The 27,288-nt window shown below is 49.4% G+C and overlaps 1 long non-coding RNA gene across 1 annotated transcript; it reads right to left on the reverse strand.

Annotated features, from left to right (window-relative positions):
* Window positions 1–7,910: 7,910 nt before the first annotated feature.
* On the reverse strand, window positions 7,911–22,306 carry LOC121134785. The gene is made up of 4 exons (XR_005872012.1): window positions 22,198–22,306; window positions 16,882–17,520; window positions 9,152–9,282; window positions 7,911–8,187 (listed from the first exon to the last, which is right to left on the reverse strand). It is a non-coding gene; the product is annotated as an uncharacterized LOC121134785 (long non-coding RNA).
* Window positions 22,307–27,288: the final 4,982 nt, after the last annotated feature.

The raw sequence follows: 27,288 nt of genomic DNA on the forward strand, positions 1-27,288 counted from the left end.
CAGACTGAAGAGAATCAGAGAAGAAAGGACTAGAGAAGAGAGAGAGGCTTCAAGCAAAAGTGTGGGCTGCATCTTGAAGAGTGGCCAGGGGCAGCTGGATGGAGGAGAGGGGGCTGGGTGAAGGATGAGCCAGGCTGCTTGCTTCATAGATACCCAAGCCCAGCTACGGTCATCCCCTTGAGACCCTGAACACACCAGGAGCATCACCTCGGTTGGGCTAATTTGTCCCATGTTCTCCCCCAAAGAGGAATAAATGTGTTTCTTGCCCTAAGAAGAAAGCTCCAGGGCCACAAATGATAACATGCTGCCCAAATACCTCCCTAGGAAGAGGGCAAACAACAACCAGGCCGTTGTTCTGTAGAGAAACCTAGATTCCCACGGAGAACAACTTCATAGAAAGTAACCAAGTAGTGACCGCTCTTTGTAAGTTATTTAAAAGAATTCCGTGGTGACATCTCCTATAATACAAACCACTGTTTTATGATTGAAAACAAGTCACTTGAACAGTAGGGATCCACGACTGAACCTGTTTCTCATACTGTCACAGAGACGTCTGTCTGCTTGAGGTCATTAGGGACTCCTGTGGTCCTCTGCTCCAGTAAATGTTGACCTCCCTCTCATGCAGAAACTCCAGGACTCTGGGAAGACACTGTGGGAGACACATTATGACAAACTACAGAGCCGAACATCTGCTCACACGTAACTAGGATCAAGTTGGGATGATGGGGACAGGTAGAGTGACACTAGCTGCTCTCTGTTAACCAGGCAAGGCTCAGTTGGTCCCAGAAGATGATTAAGCCTGGAACACATGCCTAATAAATAAGTTGCAGTATGTCTCTGCCAGGAAGTATCCTTCCTCCCATGAGGAGAAAGTAAGGGTACCAGCGGTGGCTTCTGTGGTGTGCTGGCCCTGGTTCCTATGGCAGAGGGTCTAAAAGAGCATCTACTGTCATTTACTTTTTGGTAACTGCTGATAGTACTTTGCTTTTTTGCTTTCTTATTTATAGTCTGTTATTTCATAAGGAGATGACTATCAGTGAACCCCTAGATGTCTCTGAGATAGAGGCTGGCTGTCCTGTCAGAGGGAGCAGTCACATGATCAATTTCTAACCTCTAAGGAAGGGACAAGGGTTAGAGATGGAGTGAATGACCAATGGCCACTGATTTAACCAGCCACACTTCTAACATGGGGTTTCAATCAAAACCACGAACAGTGGGGAGGAGAGCCCAGGGTGGAAGGAATCACATGGAGGTATTGACAGGGTGTGTACCTGTAGAGGACTGTGATCCCTCCCGTATCCCTCACTTTCTGTACTTCTTCCAGAGTTCTGTAAGGCATTATAGATGTGATAAAACCCAAAGAGGGGGCTGGAGAGATGGCTCAGCATTTAAGAGCACTGGCTGCTCTTCCAGAGGACCTGGGTTTAAATCCAAGCATTCACATGGCAGCTTACAACTGTCTATAACTCCAGTTCCAAGGTGGATCTGACAATTTTACCCCAATGCACATAAAATAACGTTAAAATAAATTATTAAAAAAATAACCCAAAGAGGTGGTGGTCATGGAAACCCCTGACTGAAAGCCAGCTGGTCAGAAGGATGGGGTAGCCAGGACCTGGGATTGGCATCTGAAGTACAGGCAGTCTTGTAGAACTGAGTCATCTTCTTGTGGAAGCTAATGAAAGTTCCTGGTAGAAAATACCAGAATTAAACTGAATCTCAAGACAGTTGACTCTAGAGGACTGATCAGGATAGGGAGGAGGGGCAGTCTGGATGGTGGGTGTCCAAAGGGCTCTGTGGGTAGAAAAAAATCATAGTAGCTGAGGCACAGAGTGCCTGGGTTTAAATATGTTTGATCTTGTGTCCACTTGCCAGCTTCAGGGGAAACTCCACCAAGTTACTCTGAATGAAGATGACCACCTCGTATGACTGTTTCAATGATAAACTGGGGCTGTTGCGTTATGCGTTCACTATTAAATAACTTCCAGGTGACAGGAGAACGGGATGGGATAAACGGACAGACAGATGCAGAGGTGAATAAATGCCAATGGTTACTATGGTTACTATTGGGTAGAAGGAAAGGGTAGGTCTGTAGAAAGTGAGGTGAATTTACCTGCACAGAGTGACTATATTAGGAGCTTTATAAGCTCATGGTGGCATCTATGATGTAGCGTGGATGTAGGAGAGCATTAGGAGAGAGAGCATCATGGCCATGATACGGCCCCAAATGGACACAAACTCTTCGGTTCAGTCATTTCCCTTTAGATCTGGAGAACAAAGGGAATGGATGTCTTACTCCTGTAGGCTTTCTCGGGGTGGGAGTGGGGGAGGGGGAGGGCAAGCTCCACAGCACAGCCCAGTCTATGAGCCGGAGGTAGGCAGGACAGTGACAAAGATGAGCTGCAATTCAAAGTTGTTTGGGATCTGGGCAGTAGACGGAATCAGAGCTGCAGTTCTGGGAGGGATGGAGAGAGTCCAAGGACACACAGCACACGTTGTCAGCTCTCTGTCCCACACGGAGAGCTGTGGGATAGTGGGGAGTTCAGCCTGCCTTCTGAGAAAGTGCAGGAGCTATGGGCTGCGAGTCCTCACACCTACGTCACGCTTCCGTGAGCCAGACACAGTCCCTAGTGTTGACGGCTTACTTTAAGCTCAAAACGAGTCCAGAGGGGAGACACCACCATTACTCCATTGTACCAGTTGGGAAGCTGAGGCCCCTGAGGAGCTAGCCAAGCTGTTTAGAGGTAGCAGATCTGAATCTCAGGCTTGGGAGCCCATGGTCTGTGCCCTGAGACTTCTCAAAGTGCTTGACTTATAGTGGGGCTCGATAATAAAAGCTACTATAGTTGCTGTCTGCCATCTTAGTCTTCATGCCATGGGGGCACTGTTTCCCGCACTGGAATCTGTGTACGCCTCCTGGCATTCAACATCATTTTAGAAGGTACATTGGAGACCTTTCAAAACGTTTATGACCATAATTTTATTGAAATATGTATTAGAAAGGGCAAGTTGCCCATCAAATCCACAATGCCACTGAGGTGACCCTTGCGACAAGCTCAGTTTTCTGAAAAAGTGAATCCATTTAAAGACAGTAATGACGGACCGGGAGTCAGGTCACTGGTGGACTAATGCCCGGGGACAGGATGGAATGAAAGGGGACTCAGAAACTGCAGTAGTCAGCCTGGTTCCCTGTCTGCAAAGTGGGCACAATAGCACCCCTCAGCACTGGCCCACCCACCCCCAGCCCATCCCTACCCGGTCCAGCCCACACTTCCTCTGCCTCTTCCCCTGAGCCATGGCAACCGGGATGTCCGAGCATCAGTCTTGGAGCAGCCCGTTTCCCTCCTCACGGTGCAGCTCCAGCAGGCACCTCCTGCCACCTCCTCAGACGTGTTGATAAGATATGGAGACGCCACAGGAATCCAATGGGGAAGACGCTCCAGGGATGCAGCAGAGATTAGATATTTTTCAATTACCATAGGCAACGGGCTTCACGTGGCTTTACTAATGCAAACTGCTTATTTGCTGTTTCCTTCTTGCTGCCCTATCTGGTCCCTGCCAATGATTGATGGCCACAGGAGGGGAGAAAGCACGCATCCGCCACTCACCTTGGCAAGCCCCCTCGATTTCTATCTACAGAGTGAGTTGGCTCCCTTAGCTTGCTGCAATAACTCAAGACCATGGACGGCGTCCAGGACAAAAGACATTCAGGCTGTAGCCAGTCCTGTCTCCCAAGCAGAAGGCTCCCTCTAAAAGTGACCAATATCCCAAATTCCAGCAAGCGAGTTGGTTTTAATGTCAGGGCAGAATAAGAAGGAACCAGGGCAGGGAGTGACTACCAAGTCAGAGCTGTGTCTCCGGGAGCTCGCGGCTGAGAGAAGAACCAAGCGTGCTTTTTCAGACTCCTGACGAAGAGGGACCCACAAGGACCTCAACAGCAAAGTGCAGTTTGTTGAAGCTCCGTGTGAGCTGAGACGCACATAGAAGCTCACTAGACACCACCCCAAGTACTTTACATACATCAAGTTCTTCATAAATGGAGCTGTCAGGATTCCCATTGTGTAGGTGAAGTAGAGAGCTTCAGAGAGGCCAAGAAATTTCCCTAATATTAAACAACAAATAAATCATTGCAAAGATAACCTCTAAACCCAGACTGCTGACGGTCAAAGTTCGGCCCACACACTGTCCAGCTTCCTTCTCCACTGTGGAAAGCTCTGCCTTGTCTGCTATGTTCCTCTTTCAGCGTAGGAAACCTGGTGGATGTTGGGTTGATGGTAATTCACGTAATATCACTCATTCATGTGATGCCACACTGTGAGTAAGGAAGACATCCAAAAGACAATTTCTGGACCACTTACTACTAAGCAAGCCTCCTGCCCCTCACCCTCGTCTGCCCTCTTATGTCAAATCTTACCCAGTTAAGTAGAGATGCCCATCACCGCCCATCCAGTCAGGCCTCCTGGGAGCAATTCTCCCTCAAAGGTGAAGTTCGATGTCATGTGACTGCCTGGCATTAGCACAAACTGACTAACCAGGACTTGGGACTCCAAAGGCTGACATCTCTCTAGCTCAGCTTAGTTTAAAAAATGTAAATATTCTGAGCTAGCAAGATGGCTCAGCAGTGAAGAGCTCTGGCTGCTCTTGCAGAGGACCTGGGTTCAGTTCCCAACACCTACCTGACAGCTCACAACTATCTGCAACTCAAATTGCGGAGCATGCAACACCTTCTGGCTTCCAAGGATGCCAGGCCTGAGTGTGGTACGTGGACATACCCACACACATTCAAAATAAATATAAAAGTGCAAACTTTCTGGTGCTTGTTGAAACAACAAAAAGGAGTTTATTCAAGACTATGGCAACAGAGAAACTGAAACAGGAACAGAGGTAGGGTTCAAGTCTAAACACATTAAAGGTAGCTAGGAACCTACTGACCAGAAGGGGGAAGGGGGAGGGGGAGAGGGCGCGACTCAGAAAAGTTAGGCAACATCAGAGGTGGGAGCTTCTTGTTCAACTGACCTAACAGGATTCTTGTTGAAGGCAGGTCCACAACTTCTTCATCAAGGAATGGCAAAAACAAACAAACAAACAAACAAACAAACCAACTTGATCAGATACTGGGGAAGAGGAAAGTCTTGCTAAACTGACAACAGCCTTTTTTCTTTTCTCTTTCATTGTCTTGTTTTCTGAGACTCCTCGGCTAGCCTCAATCCTCCTGCCTCAGCTTCTCAAGCACTAGGATTACAGGCATGCACTAACATGCCCGGCTTTGGAAGAGGGATTTCTGCTAAGGCTAGGTTGGGCAGGCTTCAATCAGGCTAGGTGTCAAGACTGAACCAACAGGCAGAGCCTGGTGAGGGTAAAGGAGGAAGTCGGCCACCAAACCTACTCAGAGACAGAGACAGGGCAGAAGAGAAGAGTGACACAGGAAAAGTCCTGTCTGCCCGAGAGGAAAGAGGGCATTAAGTGGGCGGGGCCTTTCTTCTAAAGGGGCCCTTTGCACCTGGGCTGACCAGGGTCTACTGCCTGAGTGCATTCCGCCAGGTGACGGGCAGGCCAGCATAACGCCTGAATCCTTACAAAGTGGACCCCACACCACAGAGGTGTGAGAAGCCAGAATCCCAAGCTGCCTGACTTCCCGGGGCCTGTCTGGTGCAATACCCACCTGAATCGGTCCCTAGGCTCAGAATGTTTCTCTTGAATACCGTTCTCATTTTCTCAGAATTTCTGGGATGAAGGGCACCACAAACGCAGCTCCACAGACTTTTCCTTTTAGGAGACTGTTTCTCTACCAAATGGCTGCCTTTCTGATATTCTGCGTGCTTGGATGGGATGGCCCCTCCGTTGAGGAAACAGAGAGTCCCCTCTAACCAAGTCTCTCAGTTTGCTCCACTGTGCTGCAATGTGAAAGGGGGCGTTCTACACCCTTTCCGCTCTAACCTGCTATTGTTTCGCCACCAACTCTAGATCATAATCAGAGTGGAGTCCTAACTCCTCTTTGTGCCCCTTCCCATTCAGAGTGCCTACTGCCACCCATTCACTCAACAAGCAGTTACTGATCCTCCGCCAGGAGGCAGACACTGTACTGCATGTCCTGACATAGAAACTACCATGGCACTGAACGACTCAGGCAAGAGGGAACCTGAGCAACCCCTGGCAGTCTGGCTACCCGAGGGTTCTGGAAGCTACAATGCTTTGTTCTATTTTGTAGCTTCCCATGAGGATTGTTGATGCCATTGAGGACTTTTGCTTATTGAAAATGTAAATTATAACCACAGATGGAAAAAGGAGAAATATTTTGACATGCACTTAGAATCTCCCAGGAAGCCTCTCATCTCATCTCAGCCCACCCTTTAAGAAGCCTCCCCCTCCTCCCTCTGACGTCAACAGGAGCCTGGACTCTGGTGTTCTCACATGGCCAGGTTGTGGGCTCTGTGACAGCATTCCAAGGGATGGGGGTCGTCAGAGGATCAAACTAGCAACAACCAAAATGCAGACTGTTACCTCACACAGTCCTCTGCCCGGTCCCCTAAAGAGCACGGATCCTGGGGACAGGCAAGGCTTTGAGGAGCCAGCCTGGTCTTGTCTTACTCAGCTTAGCCAACAGTCCCATGGTCACCCTAGAATCTCCCTCTCTAGCACCCATGCACAGCTCTGGGCCCAGGTCCCTATCAGTAGCCACCCTGGTCTGACCTCCTTGCCATCTGCTCCAGGCCCGGTCCTTTGTCCCTGCCAATGGTTTCAGCATGCAGCCACCAGTCCTCGGAGTTGCCGCCTGGCTTTGGGATAAGCTGCCTTACAAAAGCCCCGCTTGGCCTCTGCCATCCATATCTACTCCCAGTTTTGCTTCCCAGCCCCCATACCTCCCCCCCTTTCTAATTATCCCAAAGAGAAGGGAGATTAAAATTTAATGCCCCGAGGATGGGAGTCAGAGATGTCATTATTTTGATTCAAACCCCAGGCGTGCCAGAATCTGATCTAAGCTGCTGGAGAAGGGAACCTGGGTGGCTCTGGAGAACCTTGATGAATTGAAATGCACCCCCAGGTAAGAGACTTCCCTCTGGTGCTTGGCTTCAGCCACAGCGGGTGACACCCACAAAGTCATACTGCAGCAAACATTCAAATTGCAAGGGGGCATCTCAGACCTGCACAGAAGCCTGCAGTCCCCCACGCAAGAGGCATGCAGAATTATGGGGTCAAAGGTGTCCTTATAGCAGTCTCTCACACAAAGGAGGGCTTGGCCATGGACTTGCTTCAGGAGGATGTACAGCAGCAGGGGTCTAAACCAGGGGGGGATTTTGTGTGGCCGTGATTAACCAAAAGCAGACCCTATTGCCAGAAGTTACCCTGGTTATTCGCCAAATATGACACTGACAGGGTTTCTGCCAAGTTCAGGGAAGTTCAAGGCTGGGAATTCTGACAGCTTCCATTCAATAGTTTAGTGCTGTGTTAAGTGGGACCAGTGCAGTGTCTCGGGGTCCTCTCCAGGTGCCATTACTGACTTCCTAAGTCTCACCTTGAAGATTAATACTAGAAGGGTTAGATACATTGTCTGACGTTAAAAAGTCCCACAGCTACATGGGTAACTATACCAGACAACTGAGGTGGCTTTGCCACATGCCCCTTTGTCTTTTAAAACCCCATTAAAGCTAGTTTAAAGCAGAAACAGTGCTAACCAAGGGCAAGAGAGCTCTCAGACACCAGTGACAGACAAAGGCTTTGACGAGGCCCCAAGTGCCATCTGAAGATGCAGGTGACGCAGCTCCGCTTGTCGCTTCTTTTTTTTTTTTTTTTCCAGTTTAAATTTAGATAAGAAACAAGGTTGCTTCACAAGTCAGTTCCAGGTCCCTCTCCCTTTCCCTCCCCTCCTCTCGTGCCCTCCCCCCAACCCCCCCCCCCGTTATCCCCTCATTCTCCCAGGGAGGGTGAGGCCCTCCATGGGGGTGTCCATAGTCTGTCATTTCATATAGGGCAGGGCCTAGACCCTTCCCCAAGAGTTCAGGGTGAGAGTGCACCTCACATTGTTCTATGGAAGTCCCGCTTGTCGCTTCTTACCACCGGGTCCTGCCCTCTTCTGGTCTGAGGCCTCTGTGACTTGGTTTCTGAAAGAAACCCCATGTGGGCAGGACAGGAAGGCAAGAGGGGACCCAACGCTGATGTGCCCAGGGCGCCTCATGGGACTTGTGGGAGCTGCAAATAAATGGGGAGTGGCCCGCACTGTGTTCCAACTTTCAGTGCAAAGCAAAGCAAAGCAAATCCTACACACATTTTTCTAGTGCCTTCCAAATGGGATCTCTAAAAATCCACCAAATCTTCCCCAGGGAAAATTTAACTAAAGTGGTAAATGCGCTCATTTCTGCTGATGGAGGAAGACCGTTTGACTCTCTGGAAAGTAACTGTCGGTGGAGAAAGGAAGGAAGGGTAGGCCACCCACTTCTGATTATTAGCGTGTCTTGTGCTGTTTAGTAAGTTGTGTATCTGCCTGTAGCTCTTGTACCTTAACCACCAAATGGAGATAGCACCAATTGCTTTCCTGTGACAGGTGCAGGTCACTGTATACCCGAGGGCATTAGAAAAACACAACCCAGGGCCTGGAGAAATAGGCCTTAAAGTGCTTGCCTTGCGAGCACAAGGACTTGGATTTGAGCCCCCAGAACCCGCAGGCACACAAAAACTAGACATGGTTGGCACACGTTTGCAGTCTCAGCACTGCGGAGGCAGACACAGGAGGTTCTCTAGGGTTCATTGGCCACCAACGGCTCATACCTAATCAGTGAGTTCTAAGTCAATGAAAGATTCTGTCTCAAAGGCAGTGGGGGTTGTTTTTGAGGATGTTATCTGAGGTTGTCCTCTGGCCGCCACACATACTTAAATGCACAAATAACCACCCCCATATACAAGCACACACATGTGCATGCACACACACATGTAAACATACACAGAGGTGGCATATGAAGAGCCACCAGGCTGTCTGTCATTGTCCCCCCTGAAGGCAGAGGTAAGTTCTGGACCTGATCACCAGGAACATGCATAGATCAAATCCACATCCTGCAAATCCTCTTCCTTAGGTGCTTCCCTTGTATCTGGGCCTTCCCTCTGTCCTCCATGACATTGGAAACTTGTTACTAAATGCAGGATGCTAGTGACCTCCTACCTTGCCCCTGGGACTCCATGTTGTCAGGAGGGGAACATCACACCTGATGAGTGTCCTCGGGGCACTTCCAGAGAAGACAGCTGTGGGCGGATCACCTTTAACTTGCCCTCTTTCTCTTCAGCTGCCATTATCTGCCACAACAGAATGCCACACCAGACATCTTACACAGGTGCAGTCCCACCCCACCCCCCATGGATGGCAAAGAGCTCACAGTCTCCAGCCTCTCCCCTTGGCATGCAGACAGCAGCCTTCTGATCCTCCCTCCCATGGCCTTGCTCTGTCCTTCCAGCCCTGGGGAATCTTCCCCTTTATAAGGGCTCAAATCCTACTGGAGTAGGTCCACAGCCTTAGGACCTTGTTGAACCTTAATTGCCTTCTCAAAGGTCTTATCTCCAATTACTGTCACTTTGGGTGGGGATGGAGGGGTGGTGGGGGTCCCAACACATGAATTCTGGAAAGACAGATTCAACCTATAATGGTGGCGACCCCAGCTGCAGCCCCACCAGAGAGCAACCACTCTCCTGGGGGCTGTCTGCTCAGCCCTCCCCCACCATCCCGGCTCTCCACACACACACACACACACACACCGTGCTTCTCATTGAGTCCTTCCACACAGATTTTGGGTTACTTATCCTCTAAGGAGACTTCCTTGGCTTCTCCAAGCCAGAAGGACAGCTACCTAATATCTCTGACACTGCTGCTTGAACAGACACTACCTCTATGACATGAGAAGCTAAGCCCATCATCCTCTCATAAATAAATGTTGAATGGATGGATTCTGATGGCTAGGGATGAGGGCAGGTACCAAGCCTATCCCCTCTGCAGTCCTCTCCCCCTGCCCTGCCCCAGAATGATAGCTCACAGTCCACTGATCGAATCACATATGGCTCCAGTCTCTTTCCATCTCCCTTTTCATTGACGTGTGAGATGCTGCTGTGTGGCCTCCGCATCTGCCCCTCCATTCATACCAGCCAGACAGGTGGGCCAGCCAGACAGGTGGGCTAGCCAGACAGGTGGGCTAGCCAGACAGGTGGGCCAGCCAGACAGGTGGGCCAGCCAGACAGGTGGGCCAGCCAGACAGGTGGGCTAGCCAGACAGGTGGGCCAGCCAGACAGGTGGGCCAGCCGGAAGGCTGCAACAGCCACATCCCCAGCTACAAGAGGTATCCTCACGGTGGCTGAACCAAGAATCCAGGAAAGCTTGTGCATAGAGCTGGAAGGTGGGCTGTGGCCTCATCCTCAACAGATACATTAGGATATCCCCAGACCCAAACCATGTGAATAGCATCTCAGAACTCAGAACTGAACAGAGGCAGATTCCTCTACAGAAGATCTGTGTTACCACCACCCTGCAGCTCACCTTGGGAAGGCTGTTTCAAGTAAGCCTGATTTACAGACTGCCATGGACATGGTCCTAAGTGAGTGATAGTTGTATGGTGTCATGGTGGCCAGTCCAGTACATAGAGTGTGTATATACACATGCATGCCTGGGCATGCATGCACACATACACACCACACACACACACACACACCGCTCTCATATATCATATATGCGTGTGTTTATGCACAACAGCAAAAATGTTGAAAAGATTGAAAAGATCGTTTTAAAAGTTCAGACATGGAAACTTAATGGAAGGGTAAGATTTCAGTGAGGTCCTGTAGCCTAGCAGACACTGCAACCTGTTTAAACTTTAATCAGGTTTTTGCTTCTATGAAAAGGGTTATGAAAACTTGTATGAAGGATACTGGGCAAAAGGCTCAGTGCTGGAGTGTCTGTTATACACAAGGCTTGGCGTTCGATCCTTAGCGCTGGAAAAACAACTAAACAAACAAACAAATTTAAAAAAAAACCTACACAAATGGTCTGAGGAAGAACTAAAGTAAAAGAAACTCCTGGTAGCTCTTCCAGACATAGGGCAGGTACCTGATACATGTTAGTCACTTTCCTTCTTCTTAGACTATTGACATAGGTTTTTAATACTTTCGACACAGTTCACTGAAAGTGGCCATCTATTCCCAGGAAGATTAGCACATTTGTGGGTTTCATTTTCCCCGTGACTAGAAGGAGTAAGCACTGCTTTCATGGGCGCACAGCAAATGCACCGAGAGAGGAGAGAGAAGGCACCACTGTTTCAAGAAGCCCCGCCCACAGCTCAGCTGCTCCTTTCCTGAGTCACTGCTCTCTGAAGCCACAGAAGCAATGACGCTAGCTTGTGCCTAACATTCATCCTGCCCACCCTGTGCCCAGGTCCTCACCGACTCCACTTGTCACTTCGATACAACTGCTTGGAGTCCACTCTCTCTAGACCCTGTCTCGTCTCTATCAGATATCTCAAGTCCTCCACAGAACCCCTGAATGTCGGCTTGAGTCGTATTTCTCCCTCTTCTATCCACTAGTGGAAACGTATTAAATCTAAAAGGCCTGGGAGTGAAGTCCTTTGTGAGAACTATGACATATAAGTAAATACCCAGAAATGGGGGGTCAACTGTGAAGGAAAAATCATCAGGGCTTAACAATGAGAGATGTGGGGTACAGGGAACGCCTAGTCTTGGCGACAGCCACACACTAAACACTCGGTGCCTGGTGATTTGCTGACATCTTGTAAACTATGCATAAATAACACAAGGGACACAGACACGGAGTGTCCTTAGGTACTTCCAGGTTCAGGCTGAAGCAAAAGAGATTCCAGCAGGACTTCAGCATCCGTCACTCACGGGGCTCTAAAAAATTAAGTGGCCGGGGCTGAAGAGGGTGGCCTCTGTAAAGGAACAAATGGGAAATCGCTGGTCAGGATGGCAGCAGCTAGACTGTATAGAGCCACCTTGCCCAGGAGTGGACAGCGAGGTAAGGGGGAACTAGCCAGAATGATATGCCACCCGCCAAGCAAGACATCTTTGATATGAAGCTAGGAATGGAAGGGGCAGGAGGTCAGAGGAGACACAGATGCCAGGCCACCTGGGCTTACAGGGGGTGACTGTAAAAACAATTGGTCTTCTTGGGGGCGAGTGATTCTAAGCTGAGGCCACAGGTGCCAGGGCAGTCAGGGATGTAAGCAGACAAATGACAAGGAAAGGCTGGTAAGGCGAGCTGAGTGACGTGTGCCTCTTAGTGGGACACTGTGTGTTACAATCTAGAGCAGTTCAGCCACGTCTACACATCTTAATTACATGAAGTCTGAGTCTGCCCTCTCCAAAGCCATTTTAAAAAACTGGCTCTAGGAAGCTTTCATGCTGAGAAGGGGACAGCCTGGGGGATAGTCAGGCTAAAATATCCTTGATAACTCTTCAGTCACCAAGCATCTTTGAAACATCCAAACCGATGATTATTTTCCTGCACTCACCCTCCATGGAAAGCTTGCTGTGGAGGACATGGTTCTGTGCAGAAGTAGGAGGGGAAAAAATCAATCCAAAAGTCCTTCCCATGACAGATCAATAGCTGTCTGTCGGGAAGTCTGACTTCTCCCATCTGTGCGGGGTAGATGCTCTCAGCACACAGACACACTCACAGACTGGATTTCTGTCTACGATGATTTGCAGCCCTGCAGCCCCTTTGCCTCATTCCTGACTCAGCACAAGATTTGAATTTGACAGAGAGGCAGAAGGATCTGCTATTCATAGGTGGCACCAAGGGATGTCACCAGAGCAGAAGGGATGGGCTTTGTGAGCTCTGAAATGAAAGACACCTGCCCCTATACAGGTTCTAGACCTGAAACTCCATGACTTCAGCTACCTCTAGATATTCTTGTGGCCAGCTGCTGCTCATCATTAGGTCTCCACCCCAAAGAACCTGCCTTTGGGTGGCATCCCCTTAACCCCAACTCAGATTGCCCATGCTCTCAGAGCAAGAGATGTTATAGATCTTTGACTGAAAAGATGGTTCAGTGGTTAAGAGCATGTGTTGCTCTTACAGAGGACCTGGGTTCAGCTTCCAGATCCACATGCTAGCTCACAGCCAGCAATTACTCCAGTTCCAAGGGATCCAACGTCCTCTTCTGAACTCATGGGAACCAGGCATGCACATGGTACACATAAACACATGCAGACAAAACACACGTTTAAAATTTAATTGATTTTTTTAAAAGAGATAGTACATATCTTATTTATGGGGTGTCTACACAGATATATGAGATGCACAAAAATCCACCAATCTGAAACTTTAGAAGTCTGCATTTTACTAGATCTAACATACCTTCAGCGAAAAGGAAAGCTTAAAATTGATCTCAAAAATGAAATCTACACCAGGTGGTGATGACGGCAAGCGCCTTTAATCCCAGCACTGGGGAGGCAGAGACAGGTGGATCTTTGTGAGTTTGTGGCCAACCGGATCTACCGAGCGAGTTCCAGGACAGTCAAAGCTGTTTCTTCATGTCACCCCTTAGCCTGCTTGTCACCCCCACAGACAGACAGACAGACAGCAAGCACAGACCATGGTTTACAAATGCACATTATTTGCCTGTTGTTTCATGCTCAGAAAGCCACTTGGCAACATGGTAGCCACTAATGCCACGTGGCTATTGACTGAAACAAATAAAACAGAAAACCCAGTTCTTCAGGCCCACAGGTCACATTTCTAGTGTTCCATGGTCAGTTGTGGCTACTGGTCACTGGCACATACAGTGGATAGGAGGACTCTCCTATCATGGCAGGAGGTGACACCAGAGAGGCCCCACATGTCATCTACAGAGAGGAGGAGGCCATGGCTATCTGGCTTTTCCTAAGCCCAGAATCATGTCTACTATGTGGAGACCCATCTTTGATCTTTGAGGAATACATGAGTGATGGAACCTTGTAAGACAAACAAAATCCCAGAGCTAGAAACATCCCACAGGCAGATCTGTGTTGAAATAACCATGAAATGCTGGCGTGCCCTAGTCATCAGTAAAAGGCAGGGCAGTTATGTGTACAGTGAGCCAAATACACTCACTATGCTAAGTAAAAAGAAATCATATGCAATATGATTTAATCTTATTAAGGAACCACCACCAACAGTTTAAAAAGAATTGTTTTTAAATCCAAGGAGTGATGCAGGAGTGTCCAACGTTGTGACATTGTGATGTGACATCAAGGTCTACAGATGTGCTGGGCTGCATCATAGCTAGCTTAGGACACACATGATCCACCAGTTGCAAGTAGGACACCTGAACAGATCAAACTGTTGACAGTCATCACTGCTGGCTAGAACTTGGAAAGAGAACTCTTTACATACTTCTGCAATATTTGAATTTGAATATATAAGTATAGCTTGAGTATTTAAAATCTAACCTCATGCAGTTCTTTAAAACAAAAAGAGAATAATACAACATTTCAACCTGTCCCAAAGACATACAGCATTTTTAAATGTCTCCCAAGTGCAAACTCCCTGCTAGTTTACTTCATTTAATCTCAGTGCTATCCTTGTCTTCTGATAGGTAGCACCGTCTTCTGCTAGACCAGAGAGGGTCACACAGCAAGGGCACAGCATCATTAGCATGTGAATCCAGCCTTCTCCTTCTGTATTCCATAGCATTCTTCACCCACAGATGTGGTCTCCAAAGACCACATCCTAGATGGACCCTGAACAGGCCGCTCCATTCACAAGGGAATGGCAAGCTGAATGAAGCTACCACCAAGTACAAGAGTTAAATCTCTTATTGCTCATGATAGTGGGAAATACAGTAAAAGTTAAGCTTGCTAGCCCTCAGCAGTGCTTGTCACTCACCCCACAAAGGCCTGTGGGTAACTCACGCCTGCTGGTGGAGGCTCCCCAGCTCCCCAGCAGATGCCTTGCCTTTGTGGGATTTTCAGCCAGTCCCCCGGAAGAGGAGCTCTCAGCCCATTTGAGGTAGGAGCCAAAACACTGCAGAGTCCCCTTTCAGCTCTGTGGACAAGACATTCCAGGTTCCATGCTGTGAGGCTTGTTTAGCTTCACACTTGACGCAAATGGGGCGTGTGTTTACCCACAAACACACACAAGTGCACAACAGAAGCTGCCGGCCCGCCAACAGAAGCCGCTGCTGAGGTGCAGTAGCCTGGAAGCCCAGGCTGAGTCCTCAGCAGTGTGGAACTCCATCACAATGACTATCAGAGAAAACAATCTAATTCCTCCTACGCCAAGTTTCAACCTCTGCCCAGAAAATTCAGTAGAAAATGAAATGTAATACTCTATTAAGCTTTATTTTCCCAGCACTAGCGAGGGCTCACCCGAGCATGGAGAGCCATTAAAATGGATCTTACATATATCATTATAAATTTAATAATCACCATGACGGCTAGAGTTCAAGTTAAAATGAATGTCAGCTGAGCATGACCAATTGATGTTACCCCAGCTGCTGCCAAGCTCACTTGGGGTTGTTTTCTCCTTCCAGAGGCTCGGTGGTACATGTGGACCCAACCTAAGCTAAGCCAAGAACAGATGGGAAATGCAAACAGCTACACCTAGCCAAGGAGGAGCCATCATAATTGCAAATTATCTTAGTGGACCAGCCCAATTAAATTTTTCTATGGTGTCAGAGATCTCGAATGTTCCTCTGCTAAGTGTCTGGATCCCAAACTTCGCTGACACTAAGTGAAGTGCAGGCATTCCTCGAGCAGCTTGCTGCAAAAAAATGTTCCTCCGAGCTCTGGGAAAGCTCCTACCAAAAATGGAGCAGAAGGTCTAGCAGGCTCTATACTTGGCAAATGAAACACCGCCAAACACATCCACTTATCTAGGTGTCTGAGATGGGGGCATTCTACCCAAATCACAGGGAGCCAGTCTCAAGAGCGATTCTTTTTTTTTTTTAAGGTATGGAGTCGGTGTCTGTGTTTTTAAAAATGTATTTCAATTTATTTTTATCCTCTGAAAGACAGAGTAAATCCCAATACAAAAGCCTTACACATACACAGCATCACACACACCACAGCTAAGATATAATAGGATGAGTTAAAAAGCCATGGGTATCACACACTGGGAGAGTCTCTCTTTGAAACTCACAAGTGGAGGGAACATGATACTTCATCACCTAGATAGAACACCACAAGTTTGGGTACCATCCTAACATTGCAATGGAAACACAGGGACCATTTGCAGACAAGCACAGACCCCTGTTCTACATCGACAAGAGTAGCCCTTGACAACAGTTGATACCCAGCCTCAGCTTCCTTCCTGAACAGTCAGCTACAGCATGCCAGTATGTCTTCCCAGTGTGTGTGGCTTTTGCAGAAGAGTTGCAAATTAACTAGCAGACACAAGCCCTGGGTGACTGTGGCTTTCAGACCAGTCACAGCCAGTGACCTGCACTTGATGGGCCACTTTAAATGACGGTGACATTCTCACAAATGGGACCAGAGAGTCAACAGGGTGCACTTTGTGATCCATATACACAAGAGCCAAAAGACAGCACAGAAAATTCCTTAGACAAAACCAGCTCAATCAGGAGCACCATGCCCAGAAAGGCTGTGCACACCCCCTGAGTAACTGCACCACAAAGGAGCCCAGCTCGACTTTGAGAACAGCAGAACTCTTTTGCACACTTCTGTAAAGTGTGCATAAGCCTTCACCTTCCTAGTTCCTGGCATTAAATTATCCATTCCTTTTGTTTATCTTAAGCATGACCACCAACAAGCCAAAGCAAAAGGCGTAGCACTAGGACACCAAAGCCAGGAGCACCCGCTCTCACCTTAACACAATTCCTCTGAGCACCCAGCTCTAAGCCACAGCTAGCGACTCCACCTCCAGGCAGCAAACAGCAAAAAGTTCCACCACTTACTTACCCTCTTTTGGTCTTCCAGTCCATGAGTGACTGCCTTTCTCTTCTGCTGTTGGCTTGACTCAGAAATCGGTTCCATTTCCCAGGCATAAAATCTCCTTCAGCGATATTCTAAATCCACAGCAGATCCAAGTGACCCACACAACACCTACGAGTGCACACCAGACAAGGTCCCACCAGAGGGGAGATTGTGCTATCTCTTCAAAGGTCTTGCCATCTTCTTGAAAGCCACTTGGGAACCTGGCTGGCCAACGGTGCCTTGGAGGTGAAGGAGGCTGCCACTGACATCTTGAGGATGAGGACCAGGGTTTCACTCCAGGTCTGCAATTCACTTTACGAGAGCCCAAAGGACAGATTTGGGCAAAGAAGAGTCCATATCCTGGGGCGTGTGCCGCATTCCTGCCCCGGGATTTCTCTGCCTCAATGTCTGCTTGGCACAGATAATTTATATGTCAATAACAATGTAAATGGGCATTTAATCCACCGAGCTGATAACATCCACATCCCTCTCTGCAGCCCTCGGCTCCTATAAATCACCACAAACACCTCTCTGCCAGCCGCTCCTCATAGCTCTCGTGACTGCTTGTCTCCGTGGTGGCTCCCCTCCCGACTGTCATCTTCCTTCACGCAGAGAGACCCAGACCTGAAGAGAAAATGTTCAACGGTCAGCTTTGTCTTTGGTGAAGTGTGATGCTCAAGCTGTCTTGCTGCCATCTGGAGCCACACAGCACGGCCTGGGCCCAACAGTAGCCAGCAGTCTTTCTCTGAACCCCAAACTGGTCACATTTGTGGGTAAGCACCCTGGGGGGTGGCTCATGGACTCCCCACATGTCCTGCTCTTGAAACAGCAGGGCAGTGCTGGAAAGGAGTCATCTTTCGAACCCACGTGGGGCTGTCAAGGCAGCGATAAAGCATCATAGGATAGTGAGAAAGGGGAAAACGCTCAGGGCGGCGGGACGCACCAGCATCCCCCCCGTTACAGTTATAGGAGGTGATGTGTAGCAGGTGAGACATCCCTGGTGGCCACAGGGAAGGGGAAAGTGTAGCACTGACCTGACAAACAGCTGGAAGGCAACTGTGCCTGAGAGCTGCGTCCCCTGCTGGAACCTGAAGTGGCCTGAGGAGACCTCGGTCACTTCCTACCTGATGCCATAGACGCTCTGAGAACTAGGGAGGAGGGGAGAGAAGAGAGCACCCCAGAGCAACATTATCACTGGGTGCAACTTCCCTGGGTGGTTTGAGAGGTGGGGACAGGCCTGAGTGCACTATAAGTCAGCAACATCAAATGTCTCCCTTCTCAATACCAGCACCTCAGGAGACAGAGGCCGAGGAGGTGGTGGGGGCTTACTAAAAAGCCCTAGCTTCATGCCAACATTTCTAACCAAATACCAGCCCCCAACCCCCAGCAATTGAGTCAGTGCCAGCCTCCAGGGGAGCTGTGGCAAGATCCAGCCAGAGTTAGCATAAGACAGAAGCCTCCAGATCCTTTCTTGCAGCTGTCCTGACCAGCAGCCACTTTGAAATGAGACTGAAGTCACCCTCTGTCACTACCCTCTGTCAGGCTTCCAGGCAGCTCACTGCCAACACAGGTTGAAAGGCAGACATGAGAGTTGGCAACAGAAGAGAAAGACCAGACTCAATGGGGTGGCACTTGGAAGAGATGCTATAGAAAGAAATGTGGCTTCCCAGGGGTACCCCCTGAGAAGTATGCCTTGTCCTGTGCCACACGCTTGGCCAGAACAGAGTTCAGTGAGTCACATTGCCCCTTCTGATTTGGATTATGAACCAACAAGGAGCTGGAAGTCCAGAAAAGGGCCACCCGGGGGCAAGATTTCAGAAGTTCTCTACGGGCCCAGGAAATAGCTAAGCACCCTTAGCCACCCACCTGGACATTACCCCTCCAAGAGATCTCTAGTTAGTTCCAGAGCACAAGGCAAGAAAACTACCAAACCACCTCCAAGTAGAGCCCTTTCCAGATGCTCAGCTGAGACTTCAATAGAGGACTCAGGTTGATGTAGTTAAGTTTGCATCTCAACTCTTGCAACTACCTCGACGTGTGACAAGCATCTTCTCTCATCTGGAAAGTGCAGGTAATGCTAATAACTAGACTGTGTAATTCATTTACCGTGTGACCTGCTAAGGCCATTGAATGCCTACTGTGTCTCCAGTGTGGTGTCTACTGATACACATACCCATTTATTCAACAAATCCCTTTGCCATGTGACAGTCATCTTGCCTCCTGTTGAAGACTGGACAAGAACAGTCAAGCAACTGAAACGAAAGACAGTTAAGAAGTGACGTGTCTGGAATCTGAACCAGGTCTGGCTTCAGAATTCTCACCTATGTCCAAACTGCTCTGGAAAGATCACTGGCAATTAGCTAGTTCAGGGTCTACACTTTCGATGATTTTTGGCTGTGCTCATGAGTAACAATGAAAGGAAAACCAGAACAGTGCCCAGAAGGCTCTCCTCCTGACTCCTCCAGCCCTGGGCTCTGCTGTGTCTGAGAACAGCTCCGGCCCCTCCACCAGACTTGAGCCAGCCCTCTGTCTCGGGTGAGACCCTGTCACGTCCCATCACACCAACAGACGCACACACTCTGAAAGCACAGGAGGACAGACGCCATCGCCACAGAAGTATCTTCCCGGCCAGCAGGGAGTGGGAAGATGTGCCACACCTCCTGCCAGCCTTTTGTTTTCTCTAGAAGGCAGTCTGTACCAGTTCTGGGGCCACCACCGTCGTCACTGTGCAGGAGTCGCCGGGAAGCTGGGATGTCGCTGCCAGTACCGTCTCTGATGTGTGTCCTGATGGGCAAGGGGCGGAAACTTCATAAGAGCAAATGCCCTGCTTTCTTACTGCCAGAGAAGTCTACGGAAGTTTACGTGTGCTTGGAGTTGGAGGTGGGGAGGAGGCAAGACTAAGAGGACATTAATTAGCTCACTAGAAAGTAAACATGCCTGTTGGATTGATTCCCCAAATGCAGCTCTTCAGTACCAGCTTCTCCTCCATGCCATAAGTTAGCCAGGTGTCAGCCAGTTAGCCTGGGTCAGGGAGTGGAGGCTTAGAGCAGGTGATACCATTAGGTGAGCTGGGGAGCCTTACGGGCAAGCTCCGTATCTAGAAGTTCGGAAAACAAGCCTAGCCATGTTACAAATATTTAACCACACTGCCAGGGGTCCCAGACCAAACACAGATTCCACAGGGCTTCAACCCCCCATTCCACACCTGCCCCTACTCCTTCCTTCTGGACAGTCACAACAGGGGTATAGAGGACCAGTTTGCAGGTTCAGCCCACAGGGTACCAGGACAGAATCTAGTCTTCAAGGCAGAGATCCTCTCAGAGGTCCTTTTGTGTACAAAGTCCCAGTCCCTCTGAATGGCCCATGGGATTCCAACGCTAAACAGTGGCAGGTTAGGGCTTCGGAGCTGGACCCACGCCTGCTGAGATGTTAGAAAGTTGAGTGTATTTCCCACATTTTTCTTAATTTTCCTAGCTTTTCAAAACTGGGTGCTGTCCGTTGGTCTTCTCCCTTCTCCCTGCTGCAGCTCCCACTCCTGGTTTCCCGCCCGGATTGAAGGATGAGAAAGGGAAGCCTGACTGTGTTGTTTTGTGCATCCCTAATTGAGCATCTTTTTGGTTGCGCCAACAGGAGAGCCAGAGGTGCTTCTTGCAGACCTAACCTTTCATCAACAGAGCCACAGACAAGTTATACAGGGTGTGTGAAAGAGTTCCATGGAGGTATGGTGAGCTTGGGACTTGGGGTGCAGGGCAGGATATTTCCCGAAGGAGTATGTGAGCCAGGCACTTCAGCCAGGAGGACTGACCCAGCCGACAAGCCCAGCGCCTTTATCTGAGCACACCAACGAGCCTAGCTCGCTCCCGCCTCTTCCTCAAGAAAAGAAAGGATCACACACAAAAATAAGTCACTAGGGCCCCAGCTGGGCGGTGCAGGCTGCCTCTGCCGCCACCGCCGAAGTCCGTTTGCTGGCAAAAAAAGAGCTGGCTGGGCAGATGCACACCTCAGCAGGGAGGGCCAGGGTCCCGTGCTGGGGTGCCTCTTCCTCGGCTCCACCTGGAGCCCACAGCTGCCAGGAGTGGAGTGTGTGTGAGAGAGAGAGCCAACGGAACTGGGCCTGGCATGGTACCCCAGCTCAGGCTCCCATCCACCTACCCCCCTCCTCTCGCTGACACGGGAAGACCCAGTGAGAAGGCAGGCTGGAGAGACAAGACATATATACAGGTATACGTAGACACACACGCACACACGCGTACCTACAGCTGCTTTGATCATACACACGGGGACACACATACACACACTCACAGAGACACACGCAGATGAGTTCCAGACATCTATTCGGAGACAAATGTGGCCAGAAACAGAAGCACCGGCATATAACCACACGTAACCATAACGAGAAGCCAGCACAGAAAAGACAAACACACACACATACACAGAGAGAGAGAGGGGGGGGGAGGAGAGAGAGAGAGGAGAGAGAGAGAGAGGAGAGAGAGAGAGGAGAGAGAGAGAGGAGAGAAAGAGACGGAGGGAGAGAGAGAGAGAGAGAGAGAGAGAGAGAGAGAGAGAGAGAGAGAGAGAGAGAGAGAGAGAGAGAGAGAGAGAGAGAGAGAGAGAGAAAGAGAAAGAGAGAGAGAGAGAAAAGCCAGGAACAGTAGTCCTCAGCCCCCAGCACCCCAGAGAGAGTCCGCAGACGTCCACTACGAATTCACAGGGACCCAGACGCCTGCACAACCCAGAGGCACAATCCCAGAGTGGAGCCAGAGAAATGCAAAACAGAGCACTCAGAAACACAGGAACACGCGCAAGGAGACGGGCAGCCTCGGACGCACGCGTACCCCGAGAGGGACACACGCCCACTCCGAATGGGGAGTGTGCGCGATTTCGTGCGCCAGGCCTGAGAAAGTGCACAACGGGGCTCAAAGCCCCGGGTCTCAGGACCCGGAGCAGCTAGCCCAGCCTCTGCTGGGGAAGTTTCTCAGCTCATCTCTGAACAAGGGTGGCTGGACTGGCCCGCCCGCTTACGCGGGTGGCCGAGCGTCTGCCTGTAAGGTTTCTGTGATTCAACCGGGGGCTTCGCAGGCCCCCCAGCCCTACTTCAAGGTCCTGGGGTAAGGGTGTGGTCCCCCAGCCTAGCCCCGTCCCCTTCGAAACCCCACCCTGCCTGGACCTCCAATCCCACCCAGAGCATCTTTAAGACCCGCTTCTTTTTGTCAATCCAGTTGGGTGGCAAACTTTCCCCGGGCCGGTCCTAGTGGACAGCCCGGCCAGGCTTGACCCCAAGAAGGCAGCGCAAGATCCTACCTGCGCCCACGCCGGCTTCTGGAGACACAGCCTCCAGCCAGTCTCTGTACTCTGACCGGCGTTCCTCAGCCCCTCAGCCCGGGCTTTGCCACTATAGCCGCTCCTTGCCCTCCCGTTGCCCGGGAAACCGCCTCCTCCCCCCTCCTTCCCCCAGCCAACCAGTGTAGTTCACATGGTGCCTCCCAACCAATGGGCAGCCTCGCCATTCTTATTCTCCCCCGCCCCTTTCAGGGTCCGGAGTGTCTCCCCCGCCCCGGGACTAGAAAGATAGACAAGGCCCCTCCCGGAGTGGCTGTTACTCCGGTGGTTGGGTGGGGTCCTCTGCTAGCACCTGTGTGTAACCAAAAGCACTTGACAATTCTAGAGAGCAACTGGACAACCTGAGGAGGGAACGACCTCTCAGTCAGCTCCCTCCAAATTCGAACCCCCCCACCCCGGATCCCCGGCTGCCAGGGAGCGGCCAGGGAGCTGTCCAGGCGGAGCTCAGCAGTCCCCACCGTGATTAGCACCGTCCTGAGCAAATCCGAGGTCTGGAGCATGCTTCCCAACGCCAAACTCAAATCTCTGCTTTTCTTGGACACGCAGAAAAGGGTTGCACGGGCCATTTAACAGCCAGGCCTTCGGGAACTAGAAGAGGCTATGTCCTTCCCGGGTCACCCATCTGGGGATGATTCTCTTGTGTTTTCTCCAGTACCATCTTGAAACTGGAGCGGCGTTGCCCAGCTGTCTCCCTTTCACAGAGTGGTGTGGTACCTAACTGCCCAAGTGTGAGGCTGGAACTCGAACTGACAGAAACAAAAATTCTCTCGTCTTCTCACTTAAGTCAGACCCCAAGACATGTAGTTAAGGGAGAGATCAGACATGTCCAGATACAGGAGTGGAGTGAGCATGTTCATTCATTCATTCATTCACTCATTCATTCTATCTCTCTCTCTCATCTCTCTCTCTCTCTCTCTCTCTCTCTCTCTCTCTCTCTCTCTCTCTCTCTCTCCTCTCCCTTTCTCCTCACCTCTCCCAGTCAAGTGAGAGCTGAAGGTGTCTATCAAAAGACCATTTTAGTTTCCACCAGCCGAACTTTACTAATAATCGCTAAAAATTTACACCCAACTATCTATTTGAATCACAACCTTCAATCTGTCCGGGTCAGTCAAGGTGGAATGCTGAAATTTCCCAGACATGGAAAATCTGGAACAGGGCATGTCTAGGTCTCCCAGGTTCCAAGACTGTCAGCAGGGAGACTACAGCAGCACCCCCAAACGCCCCTTCACACCACCAGTCTGTCCACATTGGGCTCAGCACAAATGTCCCATACAGACTGCAGAGTGTCTCTGGAATGGTTCAAATTCTCAAGGAAGAATATGATTGGTTATTGACCTTAGAGTCAGGTCAGATGCCAGTCAGGGGTAGCAATTAAGAGAGGGACCTTTGTTGCCGGGCATTGGTGGCCCACGCCTATAATTCCAGCACTCAGAAGGCAGAGGCAGGCTGATCTCTGTGAGTTCGAGGCTAGTCTGGTCTACAGAGAGAGTTCCAGCACAGATTCTAAAACAACACAGAGAAACCCTGTCTCGAAAATCCAAAGAGAGAGAGGTGGGGGGAGGGGACCTTTGCATGGAAAGCAACAGCACCCTGGAAAGAGGACAAGCAGAGGCACCTGGCTCAGTTTCTAACACCTGAACCCAAGGCTCTCTCACACCTCCATGTTGTCCTTAAAAACCAAAAGAGGGATGAGTATGTATTAGAAGACATTACTTGCATACATGGAAATGTCAGGGGAGCCCAGCACTCTACATAATTAATGCAAGCTAGCTGTAAGACGGGGACCCTTTTATTACTCTTGGGGACCTAATTTTGAGATCCCAAGAATCTAGTAGGCGGAGGCTGGCTGTCTCAGCTGGTCTCCAGTATATGCAGAAATCCTGAAGAAGTAGGCTCTAGGGTCGGAGAAGGGATGGACTTGCCAGTGAGGGCAAAGACAAACAGGCAAAGAAAGAGTAAGCTTCCTTCTTCCAGGCGGCCAGCAGAATGTGTAGTCCAGATTAAAGGTGGATCTGCCAATAGGTGGATCTGCCAATCTCAAAAGATCTGTATTAAAGGTATGTCTCCTCCCCCCAAAGATCAAGATTAGAAGTGGGTCTACCCACTTCAAATGATTGAATTAAGAAAAATATCCTTTACAGGTATGTCCAGCCATTTGTGCTTTATTAATTCCAGACATAGTCAAGTTGGCATCCAAGAACAGCCATCACAGACTCTCATAGCAACACCTGTTTTCTAGCATCTTCCACCCCATATCGTAACCATCACTCTCCCTTCTTGTGTCTTCAGTTTATGTATTCACTGATCCTTACTCAATTCAAGGAAGAACCTAGTGACTCAGCAAGCATTCTGAGACAGAGCAGGGAGGTTCCTGTTCTCATGGGGCTAGCGGGAGAAAATAAACAAATGGAAAATAGACTAATATCACCTGCAGATCATTTGGGCTAGCAACAAAAGCTGTATGGAAAAAAATTTAAAAAGAAAAGAAGGTCAATGGGAGATAGCTTTCTTGAAGACCAAGTTCAAACGTGGGTCTTAGTGACTAGCAAGACCTGCCCATGCAAGGATCAAAGGGAAAACATTTAGTTAGGCAAAGGCATCTGGGAGTGTAAAGTCCATAAGGTAGGTAGTAGAACAGGAATATGTGCTCACTATCAAGAGTATGATCAACACAACCGCTGCATAGGGACAGACCATTAGAGGGGTGCTGGGTGAATTCGAAGAGCTCCACCGTGTAGGGTTTTTGAGTCCACAGAGGTAGACCAGATTTTACTGGCACAGCTAGAATCCACGGAGCACTTCAAATTTGGAAACAAGCATATATGATGCAATGAACCATGCTATCTGCTTCATTGAGAAAAGACAAGAAAGGAAGCAGATAGGAACCTTGAGGATGGGGCAACTGTGATCAAGATGAATGGATGGGATTAAGGAAGACTTTGGAGTCGGATGCAACCAGACTTCCTGAACCTTTGTGCAGCCTACAAACAAAACTCATGCATGTCCTGATTTTTTTAACTTGAGTTACAAGGGGCATTCCTTTGTTATGAGGGTTTTCTCATATTCTTCTTGCCTAGGTCTGTACTTAGACATGAATGGAGTACATGAATGCTCAGTCGACCTTTAGATAGGTGGTAGGGTGGGGGCATGGCTAGGGTATAAATGGATGGGTAGGTGGGTGGATGAACTGATGGGATGGGTGGATGTGTGGGTGAGTTGATAGATAGATGCATGGGTGGGCGGGCGGGTGGGTGAGTGAGTTGATGGATGGGGTAGGTTGTGGGTGTATGAATGAATGAGTCTTTTAGAAATGCCTTGCTCGGTGATTAAGTGTATATACTGCTTTTGCAGAAGATGAGAGTTCTGTTCCCAGCAACCACATTAGGTGGATCACAACTGCCCGGAACTCCAGCTCCAGAGGGTCCCACACCCCTGGCTTCCGAGGGCACCGATGCTCACATGCACACCTCCCACACACAATTTAAAAATAAATCTTTTTTTAGTTGAAACAAAACAACAGAATCACCTTGTTCCCATCATCCTGGGGGAAGCTGGGGAGCCAAACCTGTGGGATCACCAGACTTCTCTTTTCATACCTCTACATGACTCCAATGTTACCACCCAGGCGTCTTCCCTTTGCTTATCTCTCTCCTCTTCTCTCCTTTCTTATCCCCCTCTCTTTTCCCTCCCAAATACCCGTGTAGCCTACGCTGTACTCCCTCACTTCACCTTTTCCCTCAGAGATTTAGTCCCATCTGACTCTGCTCTCATGGGCCATCAGTCATTTTTCTGAGCATTTAGGAGTGCCTTCATGTGTCTGTTCACAATGATCTCACTGATAAGAATTTCAAGAGGTGGGAGTCCCGAGAAGTCAAAAGAGATGGCTGAGAGATTGGCCTCTCTCTGGTCTTCATTCTCAGCCGGCCTGTCCACCCCTCACACCTTTAACAGAGCCAGTTTTTGTGTTTTAAACCCATGACAAACCAGAAGAGCACACTCAACACTACCCATTTGAACTGACAGCCATCATTGTAAGAGATCACAATCTGGCAGCTAGACCAGAGACAACAAACCCGTGAGAAGCAGCACAGAGGGTCTGGGCTCAGGCAGAACAGTGAGGTGTTTCTCACTGGCTTCCTGGAAAGCAGACACAGGGAAGAGAGGAGGACTCCTGAGTTGAGAAGGAGCTCCTTAATGAGGTGGCAATCCATTTTCATTAAACACACTGCTGTGACTCATCAGAATGCTGGCTCAGAAGTCAGTGACAGTCTTACAGAGCAGGGAGAGTTTAGTATGCTAGCCTGTCCTGTGAATTAGCTAACTGGGTTTGAATAGACAGTCTCAGGGCTACCAAAAAGTTCAACTGTCTAAAATGTCTCAAATCCTACACAGCAAGAATTTATGCTAACAGAACTCCTCATTTGAGTTTAGCAGACAGCTCCAAGGCATGCCAGTCAATCTAAATACTTGACCCTACCTAAACCCTCAATAACTATAAATAGGCTCCATTTATCATCATGCTCTAACGAGAAAAGAGGAGGCTCAGAGGAGTTGACTAACCTGCCTTCTTTGGTCACAACACTTTTTTTTTTTTTTTGGTTTTTACGAGGCAGGGTTTCTCTGTATTGTTTTGGAGGCTATCAGTCCAGCCTAGCCTCGAACTCACAGAGATCTGCCTGCCTCTGCCTCCCGAGTGCTGGGATTAAAGGTGTGTGCCACCACCGCCTGGCTTTGGTCACAACACTTTTTGATGGCAAATCGTTTGCAACCCAACCAAATACTGTGTGGGGACACAGACTATATTCCTATGTCTTATTCCTCAGAATGTAGAGCAGAGACCTGGGCATCAAGGATATCTTCAAAGGAGGGCTCAGGGATTAACACCTCAAACTCTTCCCTGGGCAACTCTGTAGGTGCTAGAGATGTTCTGAGAGAAGTTTCGTGAGCCTGTCTCCTGGGAACAACACTGGTGGATCTGCCCCAGCTTTCAAATACTCACTGTGTTCCCTGTGATGACATGAGATTGCAATTATGGATCTTTTGGAACTAGCT

The sequence above is a fragment of the Mesocricetus auratus genome, unplaced genomic scaffold (assembly GCF_017639785.1).
Source record: "Mesocricetus auratus isolate SY011 unplaced genomic scaffold, BCM_Maur_2.0 Super-Scaffold_100030, whole genome shotgun sequence".
Classification (NCBI taxonomy): Eukaryota; Metazoa; Chordata; class Mammalia; order Rodentia; family Cricetidae; genus Mesocricetus; species Mesocricetus auratus.